The sequence below is a fragment of the Lepisma saccharinum genome, chromosome 18 (assembly GCF_977018435.1).
Source record: "Lepisma saccharinum chromosome 18, izLepSacc3.1, whole genome shotgun sequence".
NCBI classification, from domain to species: domain Eukaryota; kingdom Metazoa; phylum Arthropoda; class Insecta; order Zygentoma; family Lepismatidae; genus Lepisma; species Lepisma saccharinum.
In genome coordinates this window covers 37,250,737-37,268,675 of record NC_139246.1, presented here as the reverse complement: position 1 = coordinate 37,268,675, position 17,939 = coordinate 37,250,737, and the positions used below count along the sequence as shown (strand labels likewise).

The 17,939-nt window shown below is 37.3% G+C and overlaps 2 long non-coding RNA genes across 2 annotated transcripts; both read right to left on the bottom strand.

Annotated features, from left to right (window-relative positions):
* Window positions 1-321: 321 nt before the first annotated feature.
* LOC146001986 (uncharacterized) lies at window positions 322-6,438 on the bottom strand. Its single transcript, XR_014443654.1, has 3 exons — window positions 6,354-6,438; window positions 4,007-4,078; window positions 322-592 (listed from the first exon to the last, which is right to left on the bottom strand). It is a non-coding gene; the product is annotated as an uncharacterized LOC146001986 (long non-coding RNA).
* A 3,915-nt stretch (window positions 6,439-10,353) lies between these two features.
* On the bottom strand, window positions 10,354-15,747 carry LOC146001984 (uncharacterized). The gene is made up of 3 exons (XR_014443653.1): window positions 15,725-15,747; window positions 13,009-13,083; window positions 10,354-11,021 (listed from the first exon to the last, which is right to left on the bottom strand). It is a non-coding gene; the product is annotated as an uncharacterized LOC146001984 (long non-coding RNA).
* Between the last annotated feature and the right edge of the window lie 2,192 nt (window positions 15,748-17,939).

Genomic DNA, 17,939 nt, shown 5'->3' with positions numbered 1-17,939 from the left:
TACATAATATCAATTTTAATATTCTGATGCAATTCTTGAATATTTTAAAGCAAATTTCTATGTAAATTGATGCATATAATTGGATAATATTTACACACCAATATTGATCAATAATTTGAACTAATTTTAATTATTGCAATTTTCCACTATCAGTATCGGTTCAAAGTGTTATCGGCTCAGCCCTAATTTAAGCTAATAAAATTAAAACCAAATATTAACATGAAAAAATAAACATATGCAGAGGTTTTTTTGTTTCAAAGGAATATAATTCTCAATTTCTATTTAATATAATAGTATATATAATAGATGTATTTCTACCACCTCACAAACTATATCGTTCAGACTCTCTGTACCGTAAAATTCCCATCATTCTTCGAAGAAGGATTCAGGATGAAAAAAATATAACAAAAATACATTTTGTTTATAAGACTTTTGCATTAAAACATAATAAACATTTAAATTGCCACATATCAGATACAAAATGCCTAGGTTGTTAGTCGAACTTCACTTTCATCACGTCTGTATCTATGTCCCAATCGGATTTCCCATTTCCATCTGCAGGCGACTCCTCCGTGTTCGAACCAAGCACAGTCTGTGTTAAAATATTAACATAAAATGTTAAAAAAATTGTTCGCATTTTTCTATAAATATGCATTTCCCTCTAGAAAACTTGTCTCTCTAATTGCACAAAAGAAACAAGAGTGACATCCTTTCAAATGTCCGTCACATTTTAAAACCAGGCAACTGCATCAACATTATTATTATTATTATTATGTAATACGTAGTTCGTCCTATTCTTGAATTTGCTAATGAATTATGGTTTCCGACAACAAGAAGAAGTTGAATCTGAGTTGAAAAAGAATGGCTATGAACAGCATTATTCTGAATGGTTAACACAGTTGAAAATGTATACCTTAGAAGAAAGAAGAAAAATGAAAAAGAACAATTTTGTACAGAAGATTTTATTTTTCTTAATAGATTGTGAAAATCTTTTTAATAATAGAGGAAAGTGACCAAAGTAGTACGACCAATTGGTTTTTCGATAATATATTTCTTAATATAAAAGTTAACAATGGTTTATCACTGTTAAAATACTCTCTAGTAAGTTGCCGAAAGGCTCCCTGTGTCCGAATCAACTTTAGGAAACACTCCCAAGAGAATTCTCAATTATAGCAAAAGGTTGTAAAAATGAGCGTTTTGAAAAAGTACTCCAAATTCGGACCCCCTACTAATATTTGGAAAACAAATATTATAAATGGCAATTGAATGGTAATTTAAAGTAGAAAATATAAAGCATAGGGAGATTATGTAGTAGTAGGTATGATCTTCTTAAAAGCAGTTATATTTGAGTACTTATATGTACGAGTAAATTCATAATGGAGTTGATAATCTCCTAAAGAATGTTTTCTAGTCATTCTGCTCTAGCAGTCGGCCGACGAACAGACAGACGTTTCCTATGTCTCTTCAGGAACAAGGTGGGTCATTTTTGTCAGGGATGCTTCTTCAGAATTCCAGTATCTCTCACGGGATAAAACGTTGTTTAGGAACAACAAACGTATCAACAGTTTTCGTCCAGCGTATCTTCTTCATTCCTATTGCATCTATCGCTCTGGCCATCGACTTATGCCTTCTGTCTTTTCCTGCTATCAAGTGTAAGTTACAAGTGACCGAAGATAATCAGCTTTTCTCAAAATAATCTCGGCCGGCCCCCGTAGCAGAGTGGTTAGCACATTGCGCTACGACGCCAGGGGTCCCGGGTTCGAATCTTCGCCTAAGCATGGATATTTGTGAGTGTCCATTCTTCAATTTCATCATATAATCACTCATCCTCATCTACGCAAATTAGCTAAAAGTGGCACAAAAAGCGAAGTAAAATAAAGGAATTCAATATGAACGGGAAACATAGGAAATAGCCTTGTTTCGAAATGTCGTCATAGCCACATAATACCTTTACGAAACTATTGTATAATCACATATGTTGTTAGATCTACTTTACTTTTACATATTAATAATGAGACCCAAGCTCTTAGAAATATAGAAGTCAAAGTATGATGAAATTACAGACCGTCGAAAAATTTGCACTTCAGCAGGTAAAGATAAATCCATGCACTACAAGCTCCTACTCAAAACGAAAAAGAATTAAAATTGACGAGGCCACTGGCTCGTGACATCATTCAGAATAATTAACCTACACGTCGCTAGTCTCCCGTGCTTCCTTGAAAAGGTAAGATGTGGGTCCGACTTAGGGGGTGGGGTGCGACTTTGTTCACTTTCCTCTATATATTATAATATTCCTAGAGGAATATTTCAGTTGTTACAAATCTCAAAAAGGGCAGAGATTTAGTAGCTGAACATGTGGAAAACTATAACATGAACTTATGATGATGTAAGACTGTAGGATTTATTTTATTATTTTATAATTATACAGGGTGTCATTTTAATGGCGCCCACGGACCACAGATTCGTATAGAGGACATCAAAACAAACAACTTTTCCCCGTAACATTTTTCTCGTTGGTGCGTCAATTTGACGCTACCGTTTTGCTGGCAACCCAACACAACATTTGATGGTATCTGTGACGTCATTTCCTGTGGCGAAACAGCGCACGGCAGTTTTTCACAAATTTTGTGAAAAATGACAAACTACCAACCACTTTATTAGCTGTAAAACGAAGCGAGAAACGCGTCCAGAAGACCGAACATCATAGCCTACTAGCCAGAAGATCAGCAGTCATCTCAGGGGAAGGAGGAAGTGAACCAACGATATGAGAAATGGTAAAAAACATATTCAAAATGAAGTGTCAATATCGGATTTTGTCTCAGCCTACATGTCAAACATCAACAACAATAAATTTTATTGGACTTACAACTTAAATGTGGCTGTTTACGCCCAGATACAGGTCAATTAAATTTGCAAATCTCGTTGCAAGGTTGATATCTACAGGTTTGTGTCCAGATGCCTTGTGGTACTTTTGTGCTAATAACGGAAGTATCCGAGGTTCACGTTGTTACATGACGGCTAAAACACGTACAACCACAGTAACAATCTAATGATGAATCAGTGGAGAATATACTGCCCTGTTCATAATTGCAAACTATTACATGTGTATCCGGTGCGTAGATAAACACAGTCGTCGGAGAGTTTGTTTTACTACTATTTATATCCCTGTATTTTCAACCATTTTTGTCACTTTCCTCATAATGCCCTGAATATGTATATATTATATTATGTGTTGCGTACCTTTGGAATTTTGAGTTCTTTCATTTCTATTTTGTCATCTGTTCAGTGTGTCACAGACAACTAGTATCAGAAGGACGAAGTGGATAGACTAAACTGTAGATACCAACTTGGTAACTAGATTTTCAAATATTTGACATGTAAGGTAAGACAAAATTCGATATGACCACTTCCACTTGAATTCGATTTTCTTTCTACCATTTTTCGTATCGTTTGTCTACATCCTGTTAGGTTACAGAACGTGTTTTCTGGTTTTGTTTTGCGGTACATAATGTAGCTGATTGTAGCTATGTCATTTTTCACAGAATATGTGTGTTCCTGGCAACCCTGGAACTCATCGCTTCACGACGGGATATGACGTCACAAATGCAATTAAATGTTGTGTGTGGTTGCCAGCATTCAGGCGGCAAAACGGACTTTTTTGAACTACTGTAGCGCCGAAACGAGAAAAATGTTACTGAGAAAAGTTCTTTGTTTTGATGTCCTCTATACGTTTCCGTCGTCCTTGGGCGCCATTAAAATGACACCCTGTATATTCAGTTTGTAATTTCGTATCACCTATTTTTACATTGAGATGTACCTGGTTGTCAAGTCATGCTTATCACTTAAATAAATATTATTATTATTATTATTATTATTATTATTATAAGTAGTATGAGGAGACTTTAAACAAATAGATTCAATAATTGAGATTATTCTGAAAAAAAGTATTAATTTCAAAATACTTTAGATCAAAACATAAGATCAAGAACAAAATTAATTCACTTACCAAAACCATTATCACGAATATTAATAGAGTTCCAACTGGCAAAAATGTCATTTTAGAACACTGAATAGTCTTCTGCAAGTTGAAAAACATATTACTTCATTACAGTATGAAAATGATATAATTTGCAGTTTACTAAATTGATATCAGCATTTGAAAATCTATATCAACACGGAATCTAGTGAAAACGAGCCCACCGCGTAATGTAGGGTCCATAACGTGTCTACGGGATCCCAGTGAAATAGCGACCCAGCCTTCTCAAAGTCGTGGGAAGCTACGAGGCGTCTAGAGAGGCCATCCAATCATCACGTTGCTCTGTGGTGGCGATGAGAGTGGTGGGCCGTTGCCTCTCACATTTTCCCACCTTTACCCCCGCACCATGTTAAACCTTATCTATCAAGATAATGTAAAGTGTCTTGCCCACCAGTTTTGGCACCTTCCACCCCCCAGTTTTGGAAGCCAATCGCCCCCAGAAGAAGAAGAGTACAAGAACACAGAGAAGGGAGGCCCAAGGATAAATCAAGCAAGCTTGAAAACCCCGACTGCATATACTGCATATACTATACTATGATACCAATGAAAGAAGAAGAAAATAAACAATGAATGGTAAGGATGAAAACAACAAACTCAATCGGTTCAGATATTTACCATTTTCATATTATGTACGGTATGCGCCAAAATATACAGTACTGAAACTCGCGCATCTCGAACTCGCGTTTGTCGACGGGGCATAGCTCCAGCTGCACGTGTTCGCAGTAGTGAAAAGGAAGTAGTGTTGTGAAGTTGTTGTTGGAAATGGGTCTCTAGACGGAGGAAAAAGTATTCACAGTTGAGCATTATTTCCGCTCACACGGAAGCGGTCGTGAAGGTGGACCGAGTTTGAAAAAGGTGACTGGTCTATATGCAACCCAAATGACAATCGTCCACTCCACATGCCCTAATCTAACCTAACCTAACCTAAGGTTTCCTGACAGTTATGCAACCCAAAAGGCACGATTGTTATTTGGGTTGCATGTAGACCAGTCACTATATTGTAATATATCTTATACTTTTGTTCATCTTTTCATTTCAGTACTGTATATTTTGGCGCATACTGTATATTTTTTCACTCTGAAAGTAGACTTAATGATTGTATTGTGAGAGTTGAGAGAACATATCATGCAATAACAAGGTGCAACAAGTCAATTTATTAAACTTTTTAGGTAATATAAACCGAAAAACAAGTAATAGCCCAGTTAAAATCTAAGAGATAAATTACACAGTCGAAGATAGCATGTAAATAAAATCAAAATTTCTGTACGTAACATTTGCGTAAATTTTCATATGTACGTATTTATTCCTGTATAATTCAAACCACAACCAAAGTACGTAGTTCATACTCCAGAAAGAAATGATTAGGGAGACGGTGGGACATGCATATTTTCTGTAAGGAGAAGTTACGTTTCGAGTTAATTCTAAATATCACACATAAAAGAAATGTCCTCACTGGCGTACGCTGGATTTTCTTCACTGGAGGGGCTGGAATTGTAAAGGTACATAGTACATAGCTTCCTTCTGTGGTGCTGGGATACACAATAAAATATTTCGAATACAGCTTTTCACTATTAAAATTGTACAAAAGACAAGAATCGTCATTGGGAGTTATTTTAAAGGGAGATTTGTATTTATACATTTCGGTTTTTTGGAGTCCATTACGGATTTTCTCAAAATTTCGGGGGAGTAGTTAGCACGACACGCTACGACGCCATTGGTCTCGGGTTCATATCCTGGCCTGGACATGGATGTTTGTGAGTGTCCATTCATCAATTACATCATATCATCACTCATCCGCATGTTCGCAAATTAGCTAAAAGTGTTACAAAAAGCGAAGTAAAATAAAGCAAATCAATCAAAATTTCGGGAGGGACTGTATACCCATCAGCCCCCTCTTCATACGACAATGAATGTCCTTTTTTTTTACAATTTTTCTTGCTTGCTGGAGGAGAAAGGCCTCCGTTTACCTCTCCCTCTCGAATAGTGAGACTCGTGAGAGAAGAGCTTCTTTAAGACCTCAACTTAATTGGAGAATATGTCAATATTGACATACATTTACATCTACTTATTAATATGAAGGGAAAAATTCTTCAGTGAAACTAAATCTGGTAATTTTGTTATATTTTGGGGAATTGTAACTTTTCTTACTAAGGTTGGGCTCGTTAAGGCTTATACTATTATTATGTAAGACTCAGCTAATAGTTTTCTAAATTGTCTAACATAGCACCGTGTAACCCTTATTATACGTTATTATAAAACGTAGTACAACTCACTATGAGTTAATATCAAATAGTTATGTAGAATGTTAAATACTCACATGCTATTCTGAAGGAAAACAATCTTTAAATACTGAACCAATGTTGCTTATCCTTGAAACTCATAATATGCTATTTCTTCTTCCGTGGCCGAATTCTTCCTGTTCAGCAAAAACCGTTATGATTGCTGCAAACTGAGATACAAAGTACAGGAACAAGGTGAACAAGTACTCGTATCAAACACTCGTATCGGGGTTACTTGCTATACGGTGTTACCCGAGTAGATGCGGCTCAAGGTCAATGTAATAACCCCCACCTTAGACCAATCCTCACCGTTATTTCTACCCCTCCTCCGAACGCGATGGCTTGGATGCAGCGTTGCCAGTATCATAGAAGTGATTCTAACTACATCCTGTCCCGGGAATATTTGGAGAAAGGTCACGCAAATGTAGGGAAGGGGAGAAAGCGATTGGAAGGAACTCTGCTGCAGCCGCATTTTCCTCTTCGTGCATTAAGTATTATTCTCTCCTTTTTATACCTATGTAAAATCTAACCGGCATAGCGGAAGAAGTGGATGTTGTTTAGCATGGGAAAAAGTCGCCTAAGTATTGAGCAGCGTGTCAAATGTGTACGTGTATTTTCCATTACCAGTAACGTGTATCTGAAGTTCAGCGACGAATGATGCAGGAATGTGTACCTGTAGCACTTACAAGTGACACTATTTCAAGATTAAACAAGTTATTTAATGCAATCGGAAGTGTTTCAGATCTTAAAAATCTGGTAAGCCACGAACAGATAGAAGGAAAGCCAATTACGTCTCCAAGCTTGCATTGATTTAAATAGAGCTCAAATTGATAATTATGTGCAAAACAGATAAAATTGTCATCGTGATGTCTAAGTTACTGTCTTCAGAAAATAAAAAAGTTGCAAATATAATAAATATGTTCTCATTGTTAAACGTAATTGATGATCAAAAGGCATAAAAATTCTACCAGATGGTTGGTAAAAAAACAATACACCTGCAACGCCCAAGGGTAGTGGATTAATGGGAGAGAGGACAAGTTAGCGATTACAAGTTGCTGATTCTTATCGCGTAGAAAGAGGGAAAGCGTGGCCTTGATCCGCTTATTGTAAAGTAAAACACTATAGCCTACTCGAGTGCCGAGTGGTCCACTCAAGGTGTCGCCAGAATAACATTGATGTTATTTTGCTAGCGCGCAACTTCATCAATTTCATGTAATCATCCTCGTTGTCGCGAGTACCTAAAAGATGCAGAAAAGTATACCAATCGGTTAATTCAAACCAAACAACTTCTCCTAACATCTATTGCTTATTTGCTTTGAGCGTGTATTTTTAGCCTAAGAACTATTGGAAAACTACTTTTATCCTATATGTATGCAACCGAACAGCTTACGTTAAACTTTTGTGGAGGATTTCACACCGAAACGACAAGCGACACTTGTTGAGTGCCACTTGGGAATTTCATCAATCCAATTTAGGCTTCGGAAGCATGTCATGTCGGTGCGGTATGTAAAGTGGTTGTTGATTGGTTTGTTCTCAAGTGACATGTACCGCGACTCGCTTGAAATCTCCCTAAGTATCCTTTTACACCAAACGGGCTAATCGGGACTGGACCTACAATTTTAAGTGGACTCCGAAGCACCGTGCAATGTGCCTCCTCCAGGAATAGAAGTATTGATTACAAGATAGCCTTAGCCACTATGCTAACTAAGGAGGCGTAAGTAGGCTCATTTTTCCGTTTTAGAATAACCTGAGATGGAGCTGTTTTCCATATTTACATACTAGTAATCGTAACATAAATCATAAAATTGCACGTAGATAGAAACATATTTTTATGTTTATACAGCTCGATCAGTGCACAAAGAGAGTTGCAGTACTTTTCCTTAAGAGAGGCTAAATCATGTTTTAGCAGGTAGGAAGGTGACGTCATTAGCACCACACTCCGGTCACAGTTACTCAGCAAATTGACCCAGGAGAGCCCCAGAGCTGCTTATGTGGGAACATAAAGAAAAATCTACTAGATACTACCTTGGTTTGAGTTGGTGTTTTAAGTCCACTTTATGCACAGTAAGGCTAATCGGGACAGGACCTACAGTTTAAGGTGGGATCCGAACCACTTGTGCCTCCACCGGGTATCGAACCCGGGACGCCTTGATTACAAGGCAATGACGCTACCACTGCGCCATGGGGGAAGCCCTTCTAGATACTACCTACTAAGGAAAATAAACTCAGGTCTTCCTCAAAGTACTCTTATGTGCTTCTGAGTTCTCCATAGACTTACTCATGTACCAACCTTGTTCCATACCGTTTGGACAACTCGATTTGCCAAAATTGTTTTCTTCTCTTGTACCAAATGCTTAGCTTCAAGAGCAATATATATACAGTAAACCCTCGGTAACGCGAATCCCAAGGGACCGAAAAATCAAGAGTTCGTGTTAAAAAAAATCGTGCTAATCGAGGACTCAAATTTTATTGTTGCAATACAGTTCTTTCTACACATTAACCATTTACAATATGTATTATGTATGTCATCATAGAAAACAGTACTATAGTAATTTACTTTTTAAAAAGTACTCATAGATCATTTTCTGGTGAAAAATTTCTGTATATTGCGCTGTCGCAAACGGGAACGCAAATGCCTGGTAACTTCATGGCCAACTGTACTTATCGCTTCCGTAAATCTAGTAGTCAATTCGGATCAAACTCGTACTGGCTAAGTTTTAAAGAATAGAAAAACACATCTGAACACACAACTGAATTTGTTGGTTAAATACGTATAAGCTCATTGTTGACGAGATGGTCGCGATTGTCGAGCAATTGAACCCAAGTTTTAATCTTGATGTTACTGGTACTGGCTATGTTTTAAAGAATAGAAAAACACATTTGAACCCATTGTTGATCTGAATCTGTTGGTTACAATACTGTATAAGTCGATTTCTTACATACTTAGCAGTGGAACGACAGAGGAACAACAGAAAAAGAATATGAAAAACTTTGAAAGTTCGTATTAAATGAGATCTAATGACGCAACGGACTAAAAAACAGTTCGTAATTCGCGTTAACCGATAAAACTTTCTATAAGTTATAATACATCCCTGCCGGGACCAACATTTTGTTCATATTAACCGAGTGTTCGTCTTAAGCGAGTTTGTGTTAACGAGGGTTCACTGTATACAATAGAAATAAGAGCGTTAGAAAGTTGATACCAAATATATTTTTCTAAGGCTTGAAGACAATGCTCAACCTGATAGAAGTCCGTTTCACTTCAGTCACAACCAGAAAACATTGTTTTTCTTTTGCATTTTCAGGCCTTTAGGTTATTTTTCAGTATTTGTGCTGTTTTTATTGCATTTTTCTCCATTTGTGAGGTTTATTTTTCGCCTCACCTGTTTTTTCGTGAATTTTAAATGTATTTGCTTACGTAACTTACATATTTAAATTACCTAACATTGCATTTTTTTTCGCAAGTACGCCATTAATCGTAAATCTGGTCAATGCAAAAGCACAATATTATTTTAACTGAGATCTTTAGCCATGGATTAAATAAGTAAGTGTGGCAAACTTGTAAACTTAAAAAAATTCCATGAAGCCTACTTTGAGTTTCCCTTGTCCCTTTAAATTTTGATTTTAAAGTAAAATGATTCAAAATATAAAAAAAATATATGTAAAATCTGCTTCACACGAAAGAAAATTGTATTTTCAGATGCTGACTGGCTATGTCACTCTGAAAGGAGGATTATTTAAAGTGAAAACATAGAAAACTACAGTATCCCTTAATTGCTCTTTTCCTTTTGCTTCAGTAGTTTAAACCACCAAACAACTGGTTTTAACAAAATATTCAGCTAGTCACTTGTAATTTATGAAAAATATCAAGCTTTCATTTTAATATCTAAAATATTTCTTACGTCATTTTTTCAAATTTTGGGTCACTTTTAATTAAGTTTAAGGTCATTCTACAATTTTTGAGATGTTGTAGGTCATCAACTTTCGAGCCCGAAGAAAACAAAGTGTAGTATTTAAAATGTATTTATTAAACGTTGCAACACATTTCTATAAAAACTGTATTTTGTATACCTTACAATTTCTGGATTGCCATTTTTAATAGAATTTTCACATGCCAATAGTAAATTTATCACTTTTCAATTTTACAATTCCACAATCAAATTAGATGAATAATATAAGAATCATAGTACATATTTTCAGAGGGGAAGACATTGTCTTTCTAGCAATGCTAGAAAGGAGAGAGGGTTTTCTGCAAGGGGTCAAATACAGTATAAGGAAATGTACATTTTTTAAATATAGAGCAGTGTTATAATAAATCAACATTAGTAAACCCTAAATATAAATGTTGAATTGTTTGAATTTTTGTTTGTACACTTTATGCACAAAAAAGCTAATTGTGACTGAACCTACAGTTTAAAGTGGTGGTTACATAGCGACGACAAAGTTACCGTTACTCCATCGGGGAGGCACTATAAAAATATTGAATATCTGCATAACGATATAATCTGATATGGATGCAAACTTTGAGAAGAGAAACCTTTGAGAATATTTGTGTTGCGGTATTGGGGAATACACCCTTCCGTTTAATTATCATTCTCGGTATAGCCAAACAACGGAGTAGTAACAGACACAGATGTGGGACCCTTCTGGTTGCCCATTTCACCACTATTCTCGTCGTTAGTTCCGAATGCGGCACCTGCCATGAACTGGAAAGAAAAATATTGTTGTGATTGTTGCTCCAGAATGAACAAAGAAAAATGAGTTGAAGTACATAGCACTATAGAAAAGGTTTGGCCACTAGTGACCATTCAACCAGATAAAGTTATTTGTTTATTTATTTGTCTGCTTTGGTGCACGTGTAAGCTGAAGCTCTTGTCCGGTCTTACGCAGAGGTGCCTACACGTCGGCAAGGGAAATGGGGAGCGGGGAAGCGACCAATCCACCGCGATAAGAAACACAGCAGCCTGTAGAACGAGGTGCTCTCAGCACATCCTCCCGCGACGTCGTAACTCTCGGCGACCCCACTGTTGTCTGGTTGGTCTGCGGCATATTCACCGCTCCCCACTTCCCTTGCCAGCATGTAGACCGCCCGCAGTAAGACTGGACAAGAGATATAGCTCTGACAAAAAAAATCAGCATTGCCAAACGTAAGGTTCTTCTGACTGTACATGCGCGGTACTTCCATGTTTACGGACCTAAGATCCAAACCTTGTACCGTACGCTAAATGTAAGGTGCCTGTAGAGAGTTTTAGATTTCGAATAGAATTAGCAATGATATGGCAAAACTGCCTGACGTTTGGACGAGAATCAGTACTTCCTACTTGAAGAGATGCCAATTATAAAATTCTTTGAACACGAAAAACTTTAAATTTCTTTAAAACTAAGAAAATCTTCGTTTGCACATGAACAGAAAGCTGTACCTATCAGAAAGAACAAAATGTTTTCAAAATATATCGAATGATAATACCTAGAGAGTGGCGCATCATATTGTATCTACCAATAGAAGTTGGCAACCCTGTCCGAACCAAGGCGCGCATGCGCGGAAGTTTCCCGTGCTTAGGCAGCTGCAAGTCGCGCAATTAGTCTGGCATGGAACGTTTTCCGGTTCAGACACAAATCGTGGCAGTAGAGGCGTTCATCCGAACGGGTTCCATTCAGGACACGCAGTAGGTACTGCACTGGGAAGCATCAGAACGCCAGAGAATCCGCCTCCTTCAACCTGAAGACTTCTGTTTCAGCACGGTGCCATTATTGGCTTTCTATCGTGTAACCCATATTATCGTGTTGTTACGCTCTGGCACTGGTTGATGGCGACCCTCACTGGGCCTTCGTCGCAGTGTCTCCTGCGTCTTCTGAATGGGACCCGTTCGGGTGAACGCTTCTACTGCCACGATTCGTGTCTGAACCGGCCAACGTTCCATGGCAGACTAATTGCGAGACTTGCAGCTGCCTAAGCATGGGAAACTTCTGCGCATGCGCACCTGCGTACCGACAGGGTTGCCAACTTATATTGGTAGATACAATATGCGCCACTCTATAGGTACACAGAATCATCTGATTATAACTCATCCGTAACGTCGAGGTTAGCCGAACGTGGCACAAAAGAGACGATAAGTAACAGAAAATAAAGTGAAATATTACCTCTGCTCCAGTCAATATACAAGGTGAGTCAAAAGCCACTTTACGTAGGAAGTTTCTGACTGTCAGTTAAATAAGATGCTGACAAAAGACGAAAGGGTGGAGGTGATTTTCCTGAGTGGCCACCGCGGTCTCCAGACCAGGCATCAATGGATGTTTTCCTTTGTTAAAGGCGCTCTTCTGAGCAATAAGATTCAGAACATCCAGCATTTGAAGGACGTATTGTGCAATGTGCAGACATGAACTGTAAACGTCACGTTCACAAATGCATTGACGTTCAAGGTGCACATAATGAAGATATACTATAAATCCCTATGTAACATGACTTTTGACTCACCCTGTATATATATATATATATGTATATTTCTTTGTTATATATTTAACAAATATAAAATTAAGGTATCAATGAAGAGGAGAAGGAGGCGAAAGATAGAAGGAATAAGAGAATGGAGAATTTGGAAAAGAAAGAAATAGCAAAGAGATAAAAAGAGAAGCAAAAAAACAGAAATGGAGAAAGAGGGAAGAATAGAAAAAAAACACACAGAGACAACTTACCACAAGCATAACCGCTACCAACAGCATAAGTTTAGTTGTAGGCAACATTTCGATAAGATTTCTTGAGCTGCTGTACTATACAAAAAAAATAATAACAAAGTTTATATTAGTAAAACGTCCTGGTTAAAGTAGTGGCTCAATAAATATAATTAATAATTTTTTCAAAGCAATGGGAATATAGTCCGCCATTAGAGTTGCAACTTCCACGATCGGACGAACCTCAAGTAAATAGACCCCGTTTACAATTCGCGAAATGACAAACACATATCATTGAGCACTTCGTTAGTGACTGCACGAGATACGCATTGTTGGAAGATAGGGAAAGGGGAGTTGGGACTGCCATGTCTGGATGCGTCTACTTACGTAGACTATATGACCCGAGATTTGAGACCGAAGCGACAAGCGACACGTGACACGCGACACACTTGGGAACTAACACAACGTTTCTCACCGTAGCGGCATGACAGTGGTGAAATTGGTGAAATCCTGAAGCGACACTCGACAAGCGAAATGCGACACGAGAGTTTCGCACCGAAGCGACAAGCTGCAAGTAACACGCGGCAAGCGACACTTGTTTCACTCCTCAGTCCGCATAATGATAACGATATTATTGCACTAATCAGTTTATCAGTCAGCACAATAAAACGCAAGAAGAGACAATGTTACATGAAATCATGTAAATTTGTGCAAATTATTGAAACTAGCGACGGCCATGAGAAAACGAAAAAATCATATGCACTAACCTCAAACTGTGTACGCTTCACTTTTCGCTTCCCTTTCCAGCCTGGATAAAGCAAAGACCTAAACGCTAAACACTAACACTAAACCTTCGGGAGATCGTGGTTCGGTAAATTATTTTTCAAAAATCGATACCTCGATCTCAAGAATTTTCTTCGGAAATACTTTTCCAGTATTTAAAATGAATTAACATGTTCCCTTGAAATTAAATATTTATAATTTCAGACATATCGTAAGGAATAATAGTTCGACGCATATAGGCCTGTTGACAAACACAAAAATATTGATGGCGTTCGAATTGTAATCAATTGATCCAGAGTTTGATAACTGGTGGAGGCACATGATAGTGCGGGTCCCACTTGAAACTGTAGGTCCAAACTTCAGTAGTCTCGTAGTCTACAAACAAAAACTCACTACTCAAATATTAAATTAGGATTATATTATTCACTTTCAGCAAAACCTCTCGTCACCCAATAAATATACCAGGACTCGACTGTAGAGAAACACTGCACAAGAATATCCTACCACGAACACTGATCTACTTTTGACTAACGGCATCCTTACATGATGCTGAAGGCAAATTATAGCTTATAACTCCACTAAAAAAATTGATATACTAAAAAAAAAGCCATGTCGCTTCGGTACAAATGGTTGATTGATTGAGTTGATGCTTTTAAGTCCACTGTATGCACAGTAAGGCTAATTGGGACTGGACCTACAGTTTAAAGTGGGATCCCAACCACTGCGCCATCGGGAGTCCTTTGGGGAGAAAGGTTCAATTGATTAGTAAGGGTTCGCTTCAAAGCGACGCGTGTCGCGTGTCACTTCGTTCTGAAGCGACCCTTACAATCTCTTTCTGGAATCTGTGGAGTAAGACCGCGCATAACTATAGAGAAGGGGACAAAGCAGTGTGTGCTGCTGCAAACAACTGGTAGATGCATCCTCACTTTCCCCTCCATGCATTCACTTCGCCTCTCATGCGTTCATTGGGCGGACCTTGTCGAGTCACTACTTGCGCAGAGACTTTTGTTTCGTTCACTTGCTCCAGAGATTCCCAGGGTAAGAGTGTTCTAGGTGTTCATTTATTTCACAATAGTTAATTATTAGTGTATGTTATTGGCAAAATTAAAAATACAGTAAAACCTCGTTAATCCGGACTAATGGGGGGGGGTAAGTTGACCAGTTTAAGGAAAGTCCGGATTAACTGAAATAACCTAAAAGAACAGTAGAAAGTGCATTAAAACTCCGTTTATAGCAACAAAACACGTTAATTATGGTGTGTTTAAAGGGCATAGGCCTAATTACAGTATACAGTACAGTACAAAGTCTGCGGGAAACAGACGTTCATCAGTGGTTGACTGCATTTCTTTGGGAAGTTCTCTTGTTGACTTCTAGCCACCTTTAAAACCTTGCATTCTGCTTCTTTTGTTCTTTGCCTTTTGCCTGTCCGGATTAAGCGAAGTCCGGCTTATCGGGTTTCGGATTAACGAGGTTTTACTGTAATACTAACAAAAGCTACGAGCACTCTTTAGTACGGTCAAATGCATGGGTGGGCATCAGTGGCCAACTGGTCAACGTTCAATTAAATTAGAGGTCCCAAGTTCGAAACCTGAATAGGCATAGATGTAATATTGTTTTCATCATAAAACATTTCATCAGTTCAACATTAATCCTTGATGGCACGATTAACTAAAAATGTATAAATGTGACGTAAATTATCCCAAATAGAAAGAAATGTACGCTCACAGAGCAAAAGTACAGTAGCCAAATTGTCCATAGCTTTTATATTGTTTTCTTCTACTGTGTATATGTTCTAAAAGAATGTTATTATTGTTATGCTTGAGCAGAGATTTTGACTGTTATATGAAGACGCCATACCACAAATAAAAAGCTCAGTCATTGGCCAAATATGTGTCAGATTCGAAAAAAACAACAACAAAAAAAAAACACTGTTTAAAATTATATAAAAGATTCTTACCTGCACGATGAGTCGTCTTAACAAGGGAGTTCGAAGTGTCTTCCGTCAAAGCGAAAATTACCCTTTATTAAGCTTTCAATTCGCAAGACATATCATTGCTTCAAGGACGTGCAAATGTTTAAAGATAGCGGTAATAGCACCTCTCGACTGGCATTCGAAAATGGTAAAACAATTTCCTATGTACTGGTTGCCCTTCCTGATAGCCAATTCGGCACAAGGGCACGTAGTCAATTTAGAAATAGAGTTTTAGTGTCTCCATGAATTTAGGCTACATAGTTGCAATTACAACATTCTTGGATATTATCTCTACCGTTACGATGAGGAACTTTCAACAATCGGTGGACAGTCTTCGTCCTAGCACCTCTTTCAACCCCTTAACCTCCAAACGTGTGCGATATTAAAGATACATGTTCAAGGGCATTGTATTGTTACCGGTGGGACATGTCGACTACATTTTTTATATGAAAGTAACAATTCTGCTGATAGTTAAGGGACATTTTTCTTACAGTTTCTGTGCAATTAAATAAGAAACTTAACACTGTTGATTAAACATAACTACCCTTAAAGTACTTTCTCAGAGTGGTAGCTGCAAGTAAACGATTTTGTGTCACGGGTGGGGCAGACGAAACACTGCCTCTACACTTAATAATAAATTTATTTTAATTTATGTGAAATGTCAAATGATGGAATATAAATTATTTACGACAATTGAGAAGGTAATTGACCTTTGAATATTCTAGTGGAGTTGAGTGAGAAATGTAACAGTTAAAGGAGAAATAAATTGTTTTTTGTTGTGACGGGTGGAACACAATACAAAATACAAGTAAATAAAAAAGTTTAAATATGCTAATAACATGTAAAATACCTCCTACTTTCGAACTTGATTATGTATAATACTTGAATTTTTATGCAACAGACTATTTTAGAATGTTGACTCACAAGATAGGATAATGTTACATCACTACATTTTCTTTTGAAAATTGAATTTCAGGAGCACCTTCACATGAAATGCCCCATAATTAATTTTCAAAATGAAATTGAAACCAAATTTTACATAGCACATACGAACTTTATTCCGAGAATTATGAAAAATGTGAATGTATTTGCGTTTTCCAACCTTAAGAGAGCGAAGGAAGCGTGGGTCATGCAATCAGCTGCTTGCCATGTAATTACGCCCCCCTTTTTTGCCAAAATGTGCAGCGCTCTTCTACAACGGATCAACTAGTGGTGGTGGTGGAGGTGGAGGGATTATAGCTAAGTGTGGGAACACTGAGGTACTTCTGAGGCTGCTACTAATACCAAATATTCATTAGAATAGATTGTGACAAGATACAGGCGATGCCAACTGAAGAAATGAGAAAACAGAGTTTTCAAAAATTCTAATTAAAAAAGGGAGTACATTCTAGAAACATGCATTTGTGGTTTCTTTTTAGCGTGCGAACGTAGATATACCAAAAATAACTGTCGTTCTAAAAAAATCGACATCGTTTACACTGTTAACAACACGTAAATATATTTATTGCTATTTGTATTTCTATAAGTTTTTAATCTGCTATTCTTGTATTTTGATTTTATTGTGGATTCAGAACCCAAAATTATGTACAGCATAATATAAAAAAATATTAGTAATTAAATATATATTACAGTATAGAACAATATATAAATATCACACATATTATAAATATATTATTCAAATATTACATCTAGCTATTGAACTATACTATATTTTTATTTATATAGACTATTATTAATAATGCAATACGCATTATGATTGATTGCTTGATTTGCTTTATTTTACTTAGGGTTTTGTGCCACTTTTGGCTAATTTGCAAAGATGTGGATGAGTGATGAAATGATGAAATTAATGAATGGACACTCACAAACATCCATACCCAGGCTGGGATTCGAACCCGAGACCCCTCTCCGCCACTGCGGTCGGCACAATACGTATTATAAATACACTGATCGTGCGTATTATTATAAATTATATCAAATTTTGGCACCGATTTCTCACACATGGAAAATGAGACATTCGATACAATCATGCAGTCACAACTTTTTCCTTATTAAAGATAGGTGGAAAAATCCTTCGCTACTTGGAACACACAAATAGGCCTAATCTGTTTCTATCATGACCATTTGTACCCAAAACAACTCCTTTACATTTTATAGGGTGTATTATGGGACTAATAGCTTATTTAACAAACTATTTATA